Below are 18,904 nucleotides of genomic sequence, written 5' to 3'. Positions count from 1 at the left end.
ATGCCTTCAAACTCCTCCTTTTGGGGTGTGGTGCCCGGCAGGGCATCCAGACCGCTGGGGGAAATTACCCTACCAGTACAGTTCGGCACGGCAACCAACTACAGAGTGGAGCATATCAACTTTTATGTCGCCGACTTCGACACCGCCTACCACGCCATACTAGGGCGCCCGGCTCTGACCAAGTTCATGGCCGTTCCACACTATGCGTATCTGGTGTTGAAGATGCCTTCGCCTGCTGGAGTCCTGTCTCTGCGGGCCAACCTCTCCGTCGCCTACGCCTACGAGACGGAAAGTCTTGCCCTCACCGAAGCCACCGACCTCTCCATCCAGATGGCCAGCGTGGTCGCCGAAGCCAAGACCACATCTGCAAACGACATGGAGATCCCAGAGCCTCCTCGGGCCTCCGCCAAGTCCAAGGAAGTCAAGGAGATCGGCCTCGGCCTCGACGACCCTTCCAAGACGGTGAAAATTGGGGCTCACCTTGACCCCAAATAGGAAAGCGCGCTCGTCTCCTTCCTATGTGCCAACGCCGATGTGTTTGCTTGGAAACCTGCAGACATGCCAGGGGTACCACGGGAGAAGATTGAGCACTCCTTGAATGTCTCGCCGACCGCTAAGCCGATCAAGTAGAAACTTCGACGATTCACGTCGGACAAAAAGGAGGCAATTAGGGTAGAAATAAAATGGCTTTTAGCTGTCGGATTTATAAAAGAAGTGTATCATCCAGATTGGTTAGCTAATCCTGTTCTTGTTAAGAAAAAGAATAAAGACTGGAGAATGTGTGTTGATTATACTGATCTTAACAAACACTGCCCTAAAGACCCCGTCGACTTGCCTCGGATAGACGAGGTTGTCGACTCCACCGCCGGCTGCGAGTTGCTCTCCTTTCTCGACTGTTACTCAGGCTACCACCAGATCTCCCTCAAGGAGGAAGACCAGGTTAAAACATCGTTCATTACGCCTTTCGGTGCATATTGTTACACCACTATGTCCTTCGGACTAAAGAACGCCGGCGCGACCTACCAAAGGGCTATCTAGACGTGCCTCGACCAACAGATCGGCCGCAACATCGAAGCCTACATCAACGACATGGTCGTCAAGACTAGAACCGCCGACAATCTTATCTCTGACCTTGAAGAAACTTTCTCCAACCTAAGCAAATACCGATGGAAGCTGAACCCTTCAAAGTGCATCTTTGGAGTTCCATCCGGTATCCTGCTCGACTACATCGTCAGCACTCAGGGCATCGAACCAAACCCCGACAAAGTCTCTGCCATCACCAACATGAAATGGCCGACGTGTGTCAAGGATATACAGAAGCTCACAGGCTGCATGGCTGCATTAAGCCGATTTATCTCGCGCCTCGGTGAAAAAGGGCTGCCTTTCTTCAAGCTTCTCAAGGCCTCCGAGCTTTTTTCTTGGTCGGAGGAGGCAGACACAGCTTTCGAGCAGCTCAAATTGTTTTTAACAAAACCTCCAATCATGACAGCGCCACGACCAGATGAAACTCTGTTGGTTTACATTGCCGCCACTTCTTGAGTTGTCAGTACGGCTATTGTTGTCGAACGCGAGGAAACTGGACACGCCTACAGGGTACAGTGTCCGGTCTATTTCATCAGCGAGGTACTTAATGAGCCCAAAACTCGCTATCCTTAGGTGCAAAAGCTGTTATATGCAATCTTAATCACCTCACGCAAGCTCCGACATTACTTCGAATACTACAAGATCGCCGTGGTCACCGAGTTCCCTCTGGGAGACATTCTGCGAAATAAAGAGGCCAACAGTCGTATCATCAAGTGGGCTATTGAGCTCGGCACCTACTCCATTGACTTTAGAAGCAGGCCGACCATAAAGTCGCAGGCGCTTGCCGATTTCATAGCGGAGTGGACCGAAATCCAAGAACCCGTCGCCGCCACTTGCCCCGAGCACTGGGTGATGTACTTCGACGGCGCCCTTAATATTAATGGAGCCGGTGCGGGCATTCTGTTCATCACACCGACAAAGGATAAACTCCGATACGTTCTTCGCATACACTTCCCGGTCTCTAACAACGCCGCGGAATACGAAGCATGTCTCCACGGCCTCCGTATAGCCGTCGAGCTCGGCGTCAAACGCCTTATGGTATATGGGGATTCCGTGCTGGTTATCAATCAACTCAATAAAGATTGGTCCAATTCCAGTGAGAAGATGGACGCTTACTGCGCCGAAATTAGGAAGCTGGAAGGAAAATTCTACGGCATTGAGTACCACCACGTGGTACGGGATCAAAACCAAATAGCTGACCAACTATCGAAGATAGGATCTTCTCGTACCACGGCTCTGGCAGGGATCTTCGTTCAGGACCTCTTGACACCATCCATTAAGGAAGACAAGGAAGTTGTAGAAGTACCCCCTGCCGAGCAGTTGGTGCTCACGATACCTTCGCAGCTCGACGATTGGAGAGAACAGTTCATCAAGTACCTCTCCAACGGCGAAGTACCCGCCGACAAAATCGAAACCGAACGGCTAATTCGCCGAAGTAAGCACTATGTGTTGGTAGACGATAGCCTGATGAGGAAAAGTGCCAAGGAGGGGATACTGCAGAAATGCATCATCCAAGACGATGGCGTGAAGCTATTATCTGAAATTCACTCTGGCTCCTGTGGCAATCATGCGGCTTCGAGAACACTGGTCGGCAAAGCTTTCCAAGCATGTTTCTACTGGCCCACGGCCATTACCGATGCAGAAGATCTCGTCTGACGATGTGAGGGATGTCAATTTTTTGCCAAGCAAATACATGTGCCGGCACAAGAATTACAAACCATTCCAGCTTCCTGGCCATTCGCATGCTGGGGACTGGATATAATCGGGCCTTTCAAACCTGCGCCAGGAGGTTTCCGGTACGTGTACGTCGCCATCGATAAGTTCTCCAAGTGGATCGAATACAAACCACTCGTCGCAGCTACTGCTAAAAAAGCAGTCGAGCTCTTTGAGGACATCGTACACAGATTCGGTCTCCCGAACAGCATCATCACCGACCTCGGGACAACTTTTACCGGCCATCATTTTTGGGACTTCTGCGAGGACAGGTGCATCTCTATTAAATACGTTTCCGTCGCTCACCCTAGAGCTAACGGTCAGGTCGAGCAAGCTAACGGTATGATCCTCGACGCCCTCAAGAAAAGGCTCTATCAGAAAGAAGAGAAGCACCCGGGCAGATGGCTCAAAGAACTACCAGCTGTGGTCTAGGGACTGCGCACTCAAGCTAGTCGCAGTACCGGCGTATCTCCATATTTTATGGTCTACGGCTCAGAGGCCATACTTCCAGCGGATATTGCATTCCGAGCACCCAGAGTAGAAAACTATGATGAAGACCAAGCCGCAGCTGTTCGGACAGAAGACATTGATCGGGCCGAGGAAGAACGTCTGATTACTTGCGTTTGCACAACCAAGTACCTCGAAGGTCTGCGGAGGTATTACAACCGTAACGTCAAAGGTCATTCGTTCACGATCGGCGACCTCGTCTTACGTCGGAAACAAAAAACCAAAGGGCTTCACAAGCTGTCCTCACCATGGGAGGGCCCTTACATCGTAAAAGGTGTCTCTCGACCAGGGTCTTATCGTTTATGCGACCTAGATGGACTCGATGTTCCCAACTCCTGGCACATAGAGCACCTTATACGTTTCTTCCCATGAAATAACATAGATATGTATTCTTTACTTTAATATTAATAAAGTTCTGGTCTCCATAATTTGTCTACATTTTTTCCTTCATCATAAGCTTCAACTACCGTTAGCGAAATGTAAGCCACACCACGATGGCCTCCAATACGCTCGACTAATTCCTCCAAATCGCCGAGCACGATTCCTCCAAATCGCCGAGCACGATTCCTCCAAATCGCCAAGCGATTCCTCCAAATCGCCGAGCACGATTCCTCCAAATCGCCGAGCGCGATTCCTCCAAATCGCCGAGCACGATTCCTCCAAATCGCCGAGCGTGATTCCTCCAAATCGCCGAGCACGATTCCTCCAAATCGCCGAGCACATTAACTCCCAATCACCGAACATGATTTTTCCAAAAATCGCCTACTATGCTTCCTCCGGGACGCGTAGGTTTTCCTACAAAAACAACGACGGTGTTGCACTTTCAATTTTCGCAACATAGCCCGCCGATCGTCAAACAGCACACCTTTTTTCCTTCTGTTATCTATGGAAACGACCCAGTCCCCGACTACATCCTACACGTGCCTAGGGGCTCCGCTCTCTGCGTTACGGTTTGTCGGCTGCGGTTCCTTGGCCATGCATGTTCGTCCTACACGTGTCAGCGCCTCCGCGCTCAACGTTATGGACTATGGGCTAGTCAAGGCCTAGATTTCAGTTATGAATTAATCGCTCGGACGCCGCTTTAGCCATTTCTCTCGCCACGTTATTCACGTTGGCTGCTGGGCAGAACGTTTTTTCGCAATAGCAATTCTGGAGGGCAACAAGGCTCTAACACCCCACCAAACGTACCATGAGCTCGGTGCTCGGCATGTTGGCCGGCAGGACACGGTCTTATGACAACGCCTATTTCTCCAACATACGCATGGGCTCCGCGTTATGCGTTACGGATCACGACCTAACTAAGGCATTTAGTTCAATGAAAACTAAAAGATCGAACACAGCTTATATTGGGAAAAAGAGCATCGGGTCCATAATACATAGATTCTTCTTAGCCAGATAAATCATGTAATACAGGAGGTAATATCCGAGCAGTTCTTTAAGCTTCGCCAGCAGCTTCGGTTTCGCCAAACAAGTCTATATCGTCGACAAGCACTTTAGCCACATCCTCAACGTCATCCTCCAGCTGCTGGGTCTGCGCGTCGCTCAGCCCATCGGCAAACCCACCACCTATCGACTGGATGTCGACGGACGGATAATGGGACCGAACAACCGCAAGGGCATGAGTAGCGGCGGTCAGAACAGCGTCGCGGTTGAAGTTTTTGAAGTTTTCCCACGCCGCCTTGCATCTCTGCACGATGGTGTCTGGCCCTTGCTACCTACCATCAGGACGGGGCGCCGGTTCAACGTCGACGCAGTCCAACACTGGTTTTATTGCGGCAGTTATAGTGTTGAAGTTGTCCTTCTGGACTTTGGCCTCTTGCACCAGCACATCGAACTGTGCCTTGGTTTTATGTCGATAATCTGCAAGAATTACAATGGTTCGTCACGGCAAAAAAAAAAAGAATTACGGCGTCACTTCCGATCAGGGGAAGCCTACCTTTCAATTCTTCAGCCAGTTTGTCGGCTCGATCCGACTCCTTCGTTTTCTCTTGTCGGATTTGTTCGACGGTCTGGCGAAGCCGGTTGAGTTCTGCATCTTGCTCTACCAGCACAAAAGATAAGACAAAAAAAATATACGGCGACTTACTGCAAAGCACATTATGTGAAAAAGAATACCTGATTTCAGCTTGGATGCATCCTCCAACTGCTGGCACTTCCGGTCGAGCTGTTCAGTTTTACTGTCGAGTTCTACGTTTTTCTTGCTCAACTGCTCGGACATCTTCTTAAGTTCCTCGGATGCAATTGCCAGCTCCTCGGATGTCTTCTTCAGTTGCTCGGACGACGCCGTTAGTCGCTCGGACAGAACCCCATTTTGATGTTCAAGGTCCTGCGAATTCGACTCCGCAAGGTCCCGCTCCCGCTGGGCCCTTTGAATACTTTTTTCCGAAAGACTTAAAGCCTCCCGGAGTATCTTATTTTCCTCGGCGAGGGGCTCCATCCTCTTTATCAATTGGTGTCATTGTTCAGCTGTCCGAGCTATCCCCTGCGGGTTAACAGTGCAAAAGATAAACCTTGATCTTCCGACAACATTTATCGGTGTTATTGGCGTGGCACTCACCTTGATTTGAGTCATAACTTCGGCGACGGCGGATTTCTACCTCTTTATCTCTCTGGTGGTGTTTTCTTCTTCGATGACTACCACCTCTTCCCCGCGTTTCCGGAGAATCCGGATGGACTGGGGCTCAGGCGCGGCGCGCTCGATCTCCACGACCTCGTCCTCCTCCATCGTTGCTTGAGGCACCTTCGGGGGGCTCCGTGGTCGGACCGCCGCTCCGACCACTCCTGGCACCCCTGCGGGTGACGACGTTTGCTCCTCAGCAGTTGATGGGGTGGCGTCTGTAACCTCTGGTGCATCAACAGCAGCCGCAGTTTCCATTTCCATGGTAACGACCTTTTCGGTCGTAGCCGCGGTTGCGGTCGCCGACGCGCCCATCGTGTGTGCCAATGATTCACCATCGCCAGGTCTGCTGGGAGCGACGGCTGGCTCGTCCTCTGTTCGCTGAACACTCGAGGACTCCTGGACGGGGGCAGTCGTCATTTTTTCTTCTGAGGTCACGGGCCTCGGCGTCGCACTGCATCATATCGGCTTCTCAGTAACAAGGTGAAATCAAAGAACAATATAATTACTCCAAGGCAAATATACTCACGGTTTGGTCTTCCGATTGATTTTCTTGAATCGGCGGTGCCTGCCTAACCCCCTAGGCGTGGCTGCTTGATCGACCTTGTGGGAGGACTCCTGCGCCTCCGCAGTGGGCTGCCGCTCTTCTTGGTGCTCGGCGGCCCCACCTTCCGTGCGTTGTTCGGGGGCTTCGGTACTTTGCATCGCCGGGGCATCCGCCGTTGCCCGACCATAACTTTCCTCTGCTCGATGCTTGGGAGCGACACTATCCACCGGCACCTCCGTCGTGCTCAGCGGAGGTGCTGACTAGTCTTCGTCATCGTCCGACCACTCCAGCACAGCAGTTCGTGGTGGCCGAACTGCTCGGTCCTCTCCAAGGGAGATGCCTCCTGGTTTGTGTGCATGAGAGCTGGCGGTTTTTCTCCTTTTTTGGGCCAGAAAATCGGTCATCGCCGCTCATTTATCGCCGCCACTTTCTCCGAATTCTTCGCATTTTAATGAGGCTTAGTAACTGATACTGTATGGCCATTACTCCGAATTTCTCGCCACAATTTGATTTATCCGATATCTACGCCAGAAACTCGGGGACTGGCTACCTACTCGGACGGTTCACTAATTTCTGAGCCTGGCACCACGTGACTACGTCACCTACTATTAGGCTCGGGGACTAAGTGGGCACACTTCACCTTACGGTGAATGTGCTCGTTTTTTGTCTCGAGGCTACGCTCAGGGAATGGCTACCTGCTCGGACAGTTCACTAATTTCTGAGCCTGGCACCACATGACCACGTCACCTACTGTCAGGCTCGGGGACTAAGTGGGCACACTTCACCTTGCGGTGAATGTGTTTGTTTTTCTGAAAGCCTCCGAGCATCCAAAGGATAAACCAGGTATCTTTATCATTGTTTTCGGATTCTAAGTGGGCACACTTCACTTTACCATGCAGGAATTTTTAATTTTGGACTTGAGCTCCTTACACCCTTATGACAAGCCATGCTCGGAACACACTGCTCGGCGATGTTGTACACTGCTCGGCAGTTGCTCACAACTGATCGGCTGCTCCTTATGGTGGTCGGGCCACGATTTGGACAGCTCGGTCTTGGTTCGCACCTGCTCGGAAAGTCTCAAGACGGCGTTGCGCAACGGGTACAAGGCGCTCGGGGACTAGCTGTGGGGGGTACGACCCCGGATACCCACGGCAGGTCACATGGGCTATACCTCCAGGGGCGGTCCAGCCCGCAAGAAGGAGCCTTGCGGGGCACGATTCTGTTCGGCGACCCCCGCAAGGCACGGAGAGGATATCCTAAAGATGTTATGAGATCTGATAGGATATATACGATCCCATGTTTCTTGTAATCTGTTATTACTTTTCGGTTATCTCTCAGATCTAACCGACTTGTAACCTTGCCCCCTGGACCATATAAGGCGGGCAGGGACCCCCTACGAATTGATGGAAAATCATACGATAGCTAATGCAAATCAACAGACCATAGGAGTAAGGTATTATGTCATACCGACGGCCTGAACCTGTATAACTCATGTGTCTCTGTTGCCTTCTTGTTCTCGATTACACGCTCCTCTACCGATCAATCTACCATCGCGGGGTGCCCCTCGGTGGACTGCCGACGATATTCCGTCAACAATAATTTTGTTTTTTAGTTCTTTCTCTCTCGTACCTGCCCGTTTGTTCCATGGGTTGCGACCTTGTGAGCCTAGGGCATGGCCCGCGAGGCTCAGCTGTTCGTAACCGTAGAAAAGAGCGGGGTGCGATCAGTCGGAATTTCTAAAGCAAAGCTATGTAAGGTAAATTAAAGGAATGAACTACCCCTTCGTTGGGGTAGGAAGGAATTTCTCCATACAATAGGAAACAAAACAGAGAGGTAGTAGTGCCCCCTAGTGGAGCCCCCGAGCTCCCCGAGCCAGAAAGTGTTCAGGTCGGGGTGCTCTTACAGGAGCGTGTGTTAAGTAAATAATGGTAAGACTGAAACTTAGGGGAAAAGAAAATGACATAGCTGTTCTAAGGTGCTTGGTGAGAGCGTCGTCATCATTATCCTTTAGTCGGTAAGCGTCCGGTCAGATCACTTTGTTCTTCAGTCGTCTGGATCCTTGTCCGCTGTGCCCCCTTCTTCGGCCGCTGCCCCTTCTCCTTTTTCTTCGCCTGCCTGCCTACCTCAGTAGGCGCTTGAGGAGCAGGCAGTCCTTGTAGAGATGGTTGATGGGATAGTTGTGGTTGGTGCATGGGCTCTCCATGAGCTCGTGAAAGTTCCCAGAGGGTCTTGCTAGGGCTGTGTGCCCACGTAATCGATCGCGGCGACCGACGCGGAGTTGGCCGGTTGACGGTGATTCTTCTTGTTCTTCTTTCCCCTCTGAGTGGAGGGGCCCTCGTCCTGGTCCTGGTGCTTGGCCTTGCCTTTGATGGGGCCTCCGTTGAAGCACAGTGGGAACGACGCTTGCTGGAGGTGTTGGGCTAAGGTCAGTGGTCCCGAGCTATCAGGGCTGGGACTCCGATCAACGCCGTGCGTGCCTCGGCTCGGCCCGAGTCGTGCGTAGATGGGCAGTCGGTACAGAGCGGTTGTCAAGTCAAGATGAGGTGCCGTTGTGGCTTCCTGTCCCACACTTGATGGTTGTGGTGGTGATAGGGCATAGTGCCCCATCGGGTGCGTCCCTGTTCCCCGGATGGGGAGCGAGGTCACGAGTCGGCATTGCGATATGGAGCTCTCCACTTGTTGAACGGCAGTGGTCTCCACCAGTGCCCGGAGGTTCTGGTAGATCACCCGTTCGCGAGGGTCTCTCGGCTCGGACAAGCTACGCAGGAGCATTGCCGCGGCAGCAATGTTCTGGCTGGCCCGAGCGAACTGCAGGGGATTGGTTCCCCCGTATGGGGTGCTGCGCTGGCCCGGACGGGCGTGACCCCGGGCGTTGTTCGCCGATCTATGCACACGAGACGCAGCGTGGTGCGCCGTGCGCGCTGGCGTAGTTGGTGGCTGATGTGGCCACTGTTGTTGTAGATCCTTCCCGTGCTTGCGCATTAGCTCGGGGGTCTCCGCAAGAGGGCCCGGACGGGCATGAGTCCGTGCGGACTCCGTTACCCTTGGCGGCTATTTCGGAGCGTCCGTCATAGCGCACTCACGGGACAGTCTATGGCTTGGTGCCACGTCACCGATGCTGGAGTCGTCACTCCCGACGCCGTCCATGAAGTCGAGACAGCTGGGACTATAGCCCACCATCCCCATGAATTCAGACATGAGAGGGGGCTACGCCGGCATCCGCTGGAGCCCCCGGGCATACGCGTCCACAGGAGACACGAGGCCATAGGGGAACCGGCCGTATGACGGCTGCGATGGGGACAACGGTAACCCACTGGGTATTTGGTGGGAGATAGAACGTGGTAAGTAAATAACAGCATGTATATTACTTACAGCGGGGTTTGAGTAGAGAGTTTTCTCGGATAGAAGCGCAGATGCCGTGCCGTTGATGTCGCGCGTCCCGGGGTCGATGGAGGGTGCCCCTTCGACGGGTGCCGGAACATGCGTCTCCTCGCGGAGGTGGAGTACGCTGAGCTGATCGGCGGTGAAGTCTAGGCTTCCGAAGTGGAAGGCCTAGGAAGGCTCGAAGATGGGTGGGACCCGCATCTCGACAGGCGAGAGTGCGGGAAATTCCATCGAGCCAAAGCGAATCGTATCGCCCGAGCCCACCACGGCGGGGGTGGCAGAAAAATGGGCCATCCGATTACCAAAAATGTGTTGAACGTACAGCGTCTTCCCCATGGACGGCGCCAACTGTCGGTACAGAAAGTGACCAACTAGTAAATATTTATAGTTTTGCTATACGTTGTGATCGGATGTAGCCTAGCACTCAATGACAAGGGATTTATACTGGTTCAGGCAACGTGCCCTACGTCCAGTGGGGGTCGGTCGGCGATTTTATTCCCGAGCCCAGGTGCTCGAAGTCTGTAGTGGGGTTACAAACGAGAGAGAGAGAGATGGGGTGTCCGGTCGGTCTGGTCGGAAGGGCCGAGATCGACTGGAGCTATGCTATGAACGGAGTGTCCAAGCGTGTGCTTGAAGGGTTGCGAGCTATCGTTCTAATGAACCTGAACTTGAAGAAGTCGACTTGGGTAAACTGTCTGTGCTTTGGAGGGAGCGCATCCCCTTTTATAGAAGAAGGGGATGGCTTTACAAGGGAGAGGGAGAGAGAGTACGGACATTTCTAAGCCTTGTCGCCCACGCCGATGGGGATGGGATAATGGTGGGCGCCCGCAATACTGTTGATGTTACTTGTAGAATGTCAGGTACATGTGGGAGGTTGAGTTGCTTGCTTCGAGACTGGTGGACATCGGTACCTGCAAAAATGTTGTCTCGCCGACTGGAGGTAGGGCTTTACCACATTTACCCGATATGGTGAATTCCAGAGCCCATAACTCTGTTGATGCCCAGAGTCATGGGGGGTCTTTGCCGTACGGGTGTTTTGACCGACGCCTACAAAACTGTTCCGTAGGATATGGTGCCTGGTGGCATGGTTTGACTTGCGAGCCCTGTCTTGCCTTCCTTCGCACGCCTTCTGGTTCTATCTGAGCGGGCGTCCCCGGTCGGATGCCCCCGGTCGGCTCTGGTGTGCCAGTCGAAGAATAGCGCTGGGCAGGGTTTTGTATGAACCCCGGTCGGAGATACGGGTCAGAGTCGGAGGTGGTCCTCGGGTTAGGCTTTCGGAGCGGAGGCCATGCGAAGGCGGCCGGGGTCGGATGCTAGCGCTCCGATCGGAGAGGCCGTCTGGAGTTGGCCTGGGCCTGAGCTAGTGCTCCGGTCGGAAAGATGGGCCAAAGGCGGTCAGGGCCTGAAGCGAGTGCTCCGGTCTGTTGAATTTAGACTCTCGGGCCGGTCCAAAAGAAAAAGGCCATCCTCCTAGGCCGAGCCCTGGCATGGAAGCCGATCCCCGAGAGACCCCGAGTTTATGAACCCGACAGTGCTGAACTGGGGAATCAACAGTCTGAGTGTCCATAGCAACAAGATCACCTTCGACGCTGATAGGATCATTAAGTGGACTGTCAGGCTCCTGCTCTTGCATAAGTGTTTCCTTAGGGAGTATCTGACATGGTAAGAAGTCAGATGAAGGATGAAAAACTGAGTAAATCAAGAAGTTAAGGAAAATACTCCAACAAAGCGTCAAAAATGAAACTCACATTTTCTGCTGCTTCAATCGAAATCGGCTCCTTTTGAGGATCAGCCGATGGGGGTTCAGTTGGTGCCGAATCGAATGCCTAGGATAGCAGTTCCGCACCCAGAGCAGATTGGGACGCAATGCTCGATAACTGTGAAGGAACGGGATCAAAAGTTGAACATCAATTCGAGAAGAATATGGATCGTTTACCTGAGCAGCTGACAGTCTCGTCCTATAGAGTCTTTTTCCAGTCACGGCTTTCTAAGTTGCCCCTTGGACCGCCTTGCGCTTGGAAGATTGATAAGTCACAATCATGGGAACAGCATGAGTCTTCATCAATTTCTTTAATGAAGGTGTGGCCGATCCTATTCTCGAGACTAGGCATGGTGGCCGATAGTTTATGGGATGCCCTTTCCTATCCAAGCTTGGAGGACCGAATTCAATGTCCTGAAAGGGTCGATTAGAACAGTTGGTAGGAAAATGCACCAAGTAATTTCTCTGAAAAGGGAATGAAAAGTTACGTCACTATCAGAAGCAAATTCCTCGTCTAGAACTATGCATAAAGGGTGGACCGACCCACAGAAAAGATGGGAGCACCATTCTTGCCACCAGGAGTCAAAGAGAGTGGAAGAGAAGCTGACCCTGATCCAGTCATGCAAGCAGAGGGAAGGAAGATCTGATCCCAATTGAAAAACTCTGGAGGCTTCCATCACCTCACTGATATCTTCTCGTGGCTTCAGCATGTTCTTGAAGAACAATTGAGGAGGTAATTGACCGAAGCCAAATTGATGGGCTACAAAAAACGGATTGTAAAACTCATAAGTTTGAAGGTTTCCTGGGATAATGGAGCCTATAGCCATTTTGCCGCGGCCATGATGGAATTTGGCTGGAAGAACACAGGGCTTGATGAAAGAATTAAAGATTGCAGCCGCTGCTTCGTTCGAACAGCCTGATTCAAATAGGAATTTGAATGGAAACATCAGCTCATTGTTCTCATCCTTGTCGTATGGTAGCCAAGTCAGGATGTCTGCATCAAACCCTCTGTAAAACTTTTTGAAGAGATGGCCAATGTCGATATCAATTATTATGGCCGATGCAGCCTCACCATAGCTCATGCACTGATGGGTTCTTCCTTCTTTGCCCCTATATTCCTCATCAAAGTTGGAGGAAGGGAAACTCAAGCTTTTGAGATCGGGCCTTACAATTTTGTGCATGTATAAGTTAAGCCACAGTTGTATCAACCACCAAGGGCCACTGATAGTATGCACTGTTTCGTTCTTCAATAATTCGGCAACTACCTGATGCATCAGATGATAAGCAGCCCCTAGCAGATATTTTCCAAGAGGGACATCCTTGCCTACTGCCAGATGCTCTGCCATAAGCTTATGGTTGTAAGTCGGGCCACAAGATGACCCACAGAAGATGAATCTCTCCAACCACATATTCAGAAAAGCCACATATTTCCTTTCACGAACAGTCAATTCGTCTCCAACATGGTTTAGAATATAACTTGCCCATCCTGAGCAATCTGATATTTTGGCTAATTTCTTGGAATCAGCACTCAAGTATTCATAAGGCTGCACTGATCCAGTAATTCTAAGGCCGGTCAACATGAAAACATCGGCCAGGGTGATGGTCATTGGACCGTGACCAAAAACAAAGGCGTTCAGGGCATTGGACTAGAAATAAGATGCGAAAATCAAGAGTGAATCGTTCTCTCCATCCCGGACAGCGAGAGTGTTAAACACTGATTCAAATCATAAACCTCCCAATCTCCGTCCTTTTTCTCGGGCACCGTTAATCTCCCATACGGTAAGTCCCCCCCCACGTGCCTCTGGGCATCACTAGTATTGTGGGCGCCGGGATTTACCGTACCAGGAGATCATGGTGAGACTCCTCACATGCCTCTAGGCATCAAACAATATTTCATAGGTACCGACGTCTACCCTTCCTAAAGAAGGCAACGCAACCTCCCACATGCATCTGACATTCTACAGTGACATCAACAATGTTGCGGGCGCCTACCATTATCTTGTACCCGCCGACATGGGCAACAAAGCCGGGTATCATACGTACCCTCACCCTCTCACTTGTAAAGCCATCCCCTTTATCTATAAAAGGGGATGCGCTCCCTCCAAACCAAAGGGGTGGTCTTTGAGAGTTCCTTGAGAACCTTTCTTAGATTCATTAGATCCACCAAGTTCACTAGTCCACAACCGTAGAACCACCGGGTTCGGACCTCAAGCACACGCTTGAACACTCAGCTCACAGCGTAGCTCCTGTCGCTCTCGGCCCTTCCGACCAGAGCCGACCGGACCTCTTGTACACCCCATCTTTCTCCATCTTGTTTGTAACCCCACTGTAAACTTCGAGCACCCGGACTCAGGAATAAAGTCACTGACCGACCCAAACTGGACGTTGGGCACATTGCCTGAACTAGTATAAACCCTGTGTCATTGAGTGCTAGGCCACCTCCGATCACAACGTACGGCAAAACTACAAATATTTACTAAGTTGGTCACATTCTGCGCCGACACTCATGGAATTTGTTAGTTATAAAACCTATCACTAAGTTTGGTGCTCATTTGAGTGGATTTTATTCAAGTGTTGGTGGTTGGAAATAGGAGTTAAAGACCGCTAATAAACTCCCCCACACTTAGCCGTTTGCTCGTCCTCAAGCAAAGTTAGAGATAAAAGTAATCACGAGCATAATATCCCAAGATATATGGCTATACATGAAAGTTATTCCAACGCATTCCTTATACAAGTGGGATATGTGGCGTTAGCTAACATGTTTCCTTGGGTTGTTGAAAATTGGAACAGTTCTCGAAGCAAAGTCATCTTCCCAATTTCACATCTTAACACTTGGAGTTTTGAAAAGGTTTTTTTCAAACAAAAGCATAGTTCACTTTATACTCCCCAAATGGCACTCTCAAATCACTCAATGGTGTATATTTCCTCACCAAGGCATAGCACTGTTTTGCCTCCTTTTGTTTTCTCCTACTTCTAAAAGGTTTATGTGGAGTTTTAGGTAGGGATAAACAAAATAGCATACTTACTAATTTTTGACCCTATCGCATCGCTTCGCCTTGCATCAAACACAAATTTGATGCAATAGATGGGTGCTATTGCATCAATTTAGCAAATTTGATGCAATAGGTGGTCTTTATTGCACCGAGAAGGCATCTGATGCGATAGTAATTCATGTGGATGCAATAAGTATGATCTATCGCATCGATTTCGAAGAAGAGATGCAATAGGTACAAATTATTGCATGGGACAAATTTGGTTGCGTTACTGTTGATTTTTTATGCAATATGTAGGTGGTACTGCACCAGTTTCGAATATGAGTGCAATTAGGAAGTACTATTACATCGGATTTATAGTGCTAAGCTCTGATGCGATAGGTGACTGCTATTGCATTAGTTTAGCAGTGATTCGATACGATATATGATATTATTGCATCGAAAGTTTTAAGTTGCAAGCGGCTAAAACATATCATTGGGCCACAAGTGCCTCGAGGGCCCACGAAAAAGACACGCAAAAGTTGGCTTTTATAACAATATACTAGCTAATGGCATGTGTGTTGCTATGGGCACACTAATTTGAACCAAATAACGTATAGCATCGCTAAAACAAATTTTTATAGCTGTGCATTACAAATTCTTAATGATGTGTGGTGGGTAACACTAACTCAACGTGATATAAACATATCTATATTTTAACTTAACCAAATTGTTAAGCATGTCAATTTTATCAAGTTGCATCGGAAAAGCAATAATGTATGTAGGAATGATATATTTAGCTAATGCTATCATAGGATAAACTTAACTATGTATTTGGTGTTATTTTTCAATGTTATAGTCAATTTTTAGTGAAATTTTATATATCTTTTATGCATAATCGACATGCTTTTTTATGAGCACTATATATGTTTGTCCCTAGTTACAAATGTGTGTGGCGTGAAACTGGAAAATAAGCAGCTGACATTCCCCCGATTCTTCCAAGTGGGAGCAGTATTGTAGCACAAGACATCAAAAGAAACACTATATCCATGTTTGATACAACGCCAAAATAAAAATATCTGTACAAGCGATGCGGATAAAAATAGAACTACAATACACTGACAACAGTCTATTAAACTGTACATTTTGAATACACTTGCCGCATTGGCACAATATATCAGACAACTTATTTCAAGGGCTTTGGCGCTACTATCTACACACTAAATCACATGCACATTGAATTGGGTATTTGAATATTGGTCACGGTTTGCATCCATTACAGCCTCTCGATCTTGCATAGGTTTTGACGGAGAAAGATAAACAACAATGTCAGCAGATGGATCAGATTCCAGCAAACTGCCATAGAAATTCAACTTACAGCCAGCAGGAAACTGCACAGGCACTTGCTCGCAGCTGTCCCTCTATCCTGCGGACATGACCAAACATCCAAGTACTTAAGAGCCTTGTAGGATTCAATCACACGGCTGATCCCTGCAACTATGAGCCAAACATAACTATTATCTGTTGATCTTCAAAACTCACTTCAGACTGAAACCCAGTTCCTTCCCTGTCCAAGAATGCATCGCCAATTGTCTAGTCACAACATCCGACATCGATAGCCACAAGTTTACAGTTAGATAGTAGGCGGTTACATAAAAATGCGATGTTCTCATGGGGATATTAGCTTCCATAATTGGTCAATATAGTGTAAACTAAAACACTAGTGGGAATTCCAAACATGCTTCTATATTGGAAATAACACAAAACTTGGACTTAACATGGTCATACACAGTCAACACTTAGGACTGTAGCGAATCTTGGAAAGGACTCATAAGCAAAGAAATTATAGGAACTTTGATACCTTTAGACATGGTGTCCTCAGGAGTATCAATTAGCAGTAACATATACTTTCCCAGTTTCATATTTAAGGGGCCAGCAGTGTCGGAGAGCTTGCGGCTGAAGGAAAAGGAGCCTGCAACACAATTATCAATTTACTTCTTTAAATAAGAAAGAGTTCATGTCATTTGTTTTCGAGTCACCTGAGCACAGAATGTGCCAAGGATTGAAAGGATATGGGCTTCAATGTACTCTTGGTGCTAAACATCAATGAAGAAATATGATCGAGACATGTAGGACACCTGGTTATATAAGTGGTATATCAAAACATAAAAAATCATGACATAAGATGACTACAAATGCTGAGAAGCATAACATAAAAAATCATGACATAAGATGACTACAAATGCTGAGAAGCATATCGAGAGCACAGGCCTTTTCAGAAAAGACAGGCATATTGAGAGCGCAAGCCTTTTTCATAAACCACAGTCCACTATACATTGAAGATATTTTCTAGCATTATGCTTTACACATGAATTTAAATCTATCATATTCCAGTAGCTTGAAAGCAGCAGCAGGTATCATCAGAATATTGTGAGATGTACATCTAGTAACTGATGCATCTTACATGTACACCTAGTAACTGACGCAACTTAGATGTACATCTTGTGAGATGTATCATCAGAATATTGGTTGTATTGGCATTGCCCTCTGCGCAATGGATCAGGAAAACCACTGCGCAGCACAGCTCATCAAACTAAATCCAAAAAAAATTCCCCAAACAACATTAACACATCTATGCAGATAAGAAATTGGAAGCAGGATCTTATGAACCTGATGGTCGGGGACCTCCCACTCTCCCAGATATTGCTCACGTCCTGCACGGATCAAACACGAAGGCCCAGAGGAAGCATAAGCACACAAGCACCAGAAAAAAGGAAGATTTCACAGGGGGGACATCGGAGAGCAGCTTGTACCTAGCAGCGTGGGGGGAGGGAGGTCGTCGACGGCGCCTGTTTCCGCTCCTTATTCGCTGGGGAGGGGCCACCGCCGGCGCAGCCCGTCGCTTCTTCGCAGGGAGGGGGCCGAGGTGGGCGAGCCGGTGGAGGCGCGAGCAGGGGCCGCCATGCCTCCTCGCGAGCAGGGTGAGGGCCGGGGAACGAGCGGGGTGGAGGGCCGGGGGCCGAGCAGGGAAGCCGCCGGGAGGAGGCTTCTTCGCCGGGAGGGGGCCACCGCCGGCGCGGCCTCCTGTCGCGCGCGAGCGGGGTGGGCAAGCCTGTGGGTGTGGGGAGCGTGAGCGGGCTAGGGGACCGGGGGCGAGCGGGTGGGAGAGAAACTGCGGGTGGGATTGGAGAATAAAGAGAGTCGATTTGGGAGGGAAGGGCAGGCGGGCGAGCTCGATTCCAATCGCAGGACTGGACGGGGAGAAAAATTGAGGAGCGCCGGCGGCAGGAGAGACGAAAGCGCAGCCGTGGCGGCGCTGATTTTGGGTGGAAACGGAGCCAGGGCCACGTTTAGTTCATCCAAATTCTAGAATTTGACACTATGCAAAAAGAAGATTCTCCGTCACATCAAACTTGTGGTATATGTATGGAGTACTAAATGTTGACGAAATCAAAAATTAATTACACAGTTTAGTTGTACTTTGCGAGACGAACGTTTTGAGCCTAATTAGTCAATGATTGGACAATTATTACCAAATAAAAACAAAACGCTACAGTGCGCAACAGCGCCGCAACAGTGCCGTGAATTTGGGCGGCGCTAAATCTGGGGCCGAACTAAACGCGGCCCAGGTAAATTTTAGGCGCGGGATGGAAGTGGGCAGCATGTGTTGTTAGGTTTTTTTTCTTTTCACAGTGAGCGAGGAAGGCATGAAACTAATGAAATCACGCACACCGCGAAATATTGGGCGGCGATGCCTAAATTAACATGTGAGCACAAATCCAATCTCCTATGCCGACGCTGAGGCCTGGTAGAGAGGGCCGCCTTTGCAGCGTGATGGAGGGGGTAGCCACTGTAACGGCTCCAATGGCGGTGGGGTGGTGTGCCAAATTGCGGCGGGGGAGTAGGGCGATGAGGGATTTGGGAGGTTGAGCGGAGGAGTTTTTGTCGGGCGGGTGGGGATCTTGCGCAGGGGATCGATTAGTACGCACTAGACGGTGGATTTGGGCGGCTAGGCCCTCAATTCGGACTTGAGGCGACGGGGGCCGGGGGGATTTTAGGATTATGGCTTCGTTTAGTTGCGGAAATTTTTTAGAAAATGATACTGTAACACTTTCGTTGTTATTTAACAATTAGTGTCCAATTATAATTTAATTAAGCTTAAAAGATTCGTCTCGTGAATTTCGTCTAAACTGTGTAATTAGTTTTATTTTTTATTTATATTTAATGCTTCATGCATGCGTCCAAAGATTTGATGTGACGGGGAATCTTGAAAAATTTTGCAAAATTTTAGGAACTAAACGGTACCTACGCCTTGTTTAGAT

At 49.5% G+C, this 18,904-nt stretch overlaps 1 long non-coding RNA gene across 2 annotated transcripts; it reads right to left on the bottom strand.

The window, feature by feature from the left end:
- Positions 1 to 15,613: 15,613 nt before the first annotated feature.
- Positions 15,614 to 17,909, bottom strand: LOC136485222 (uncharacterized). 2 transcript variants are annotated; one of them, XR_010766370.1, is made up of 4 exons: positions 17,396 to 17,909; positions 17,253 to 17,296; positions 16,622 to 16,720; positions 15,614 to 16,554 (listed from the first exon to the last, which is right to left on the bottom strand). It is a non-coding gene; the product is annotated as an uncharacterized lncRNA (long non-coding RNA). The 2 variants fall into 2 exon arrangements; XR_010766369.1 differs by having other exon boundaries at positions 15,614 to 16,720.
- Between the last annotated feature and the right edge of the window lie 995 nt (positions 17,910 to 18,904).

Source organism: Miscanthus floridulus, chromosome 10 (assembly GCF_019320115.1).
Source record: "Miscanthus floridulus cultivar M001 chromosome 10, ASM1932011v1, whole genome shotgun sequence".
In the NCBI taxonomy this organism is placed as follows: domain Eukaryota; kingdom Viridiplantae; phylum Streptophyta; class Magnoliopsida; order Poales; family Poaceae; genus Miscanthus; species Miscanthus floridulus.
Note: the sequence above shows the minus strand (reverse complement) of the source record. Positions and strands in the feature narration are given on the sequence as shown.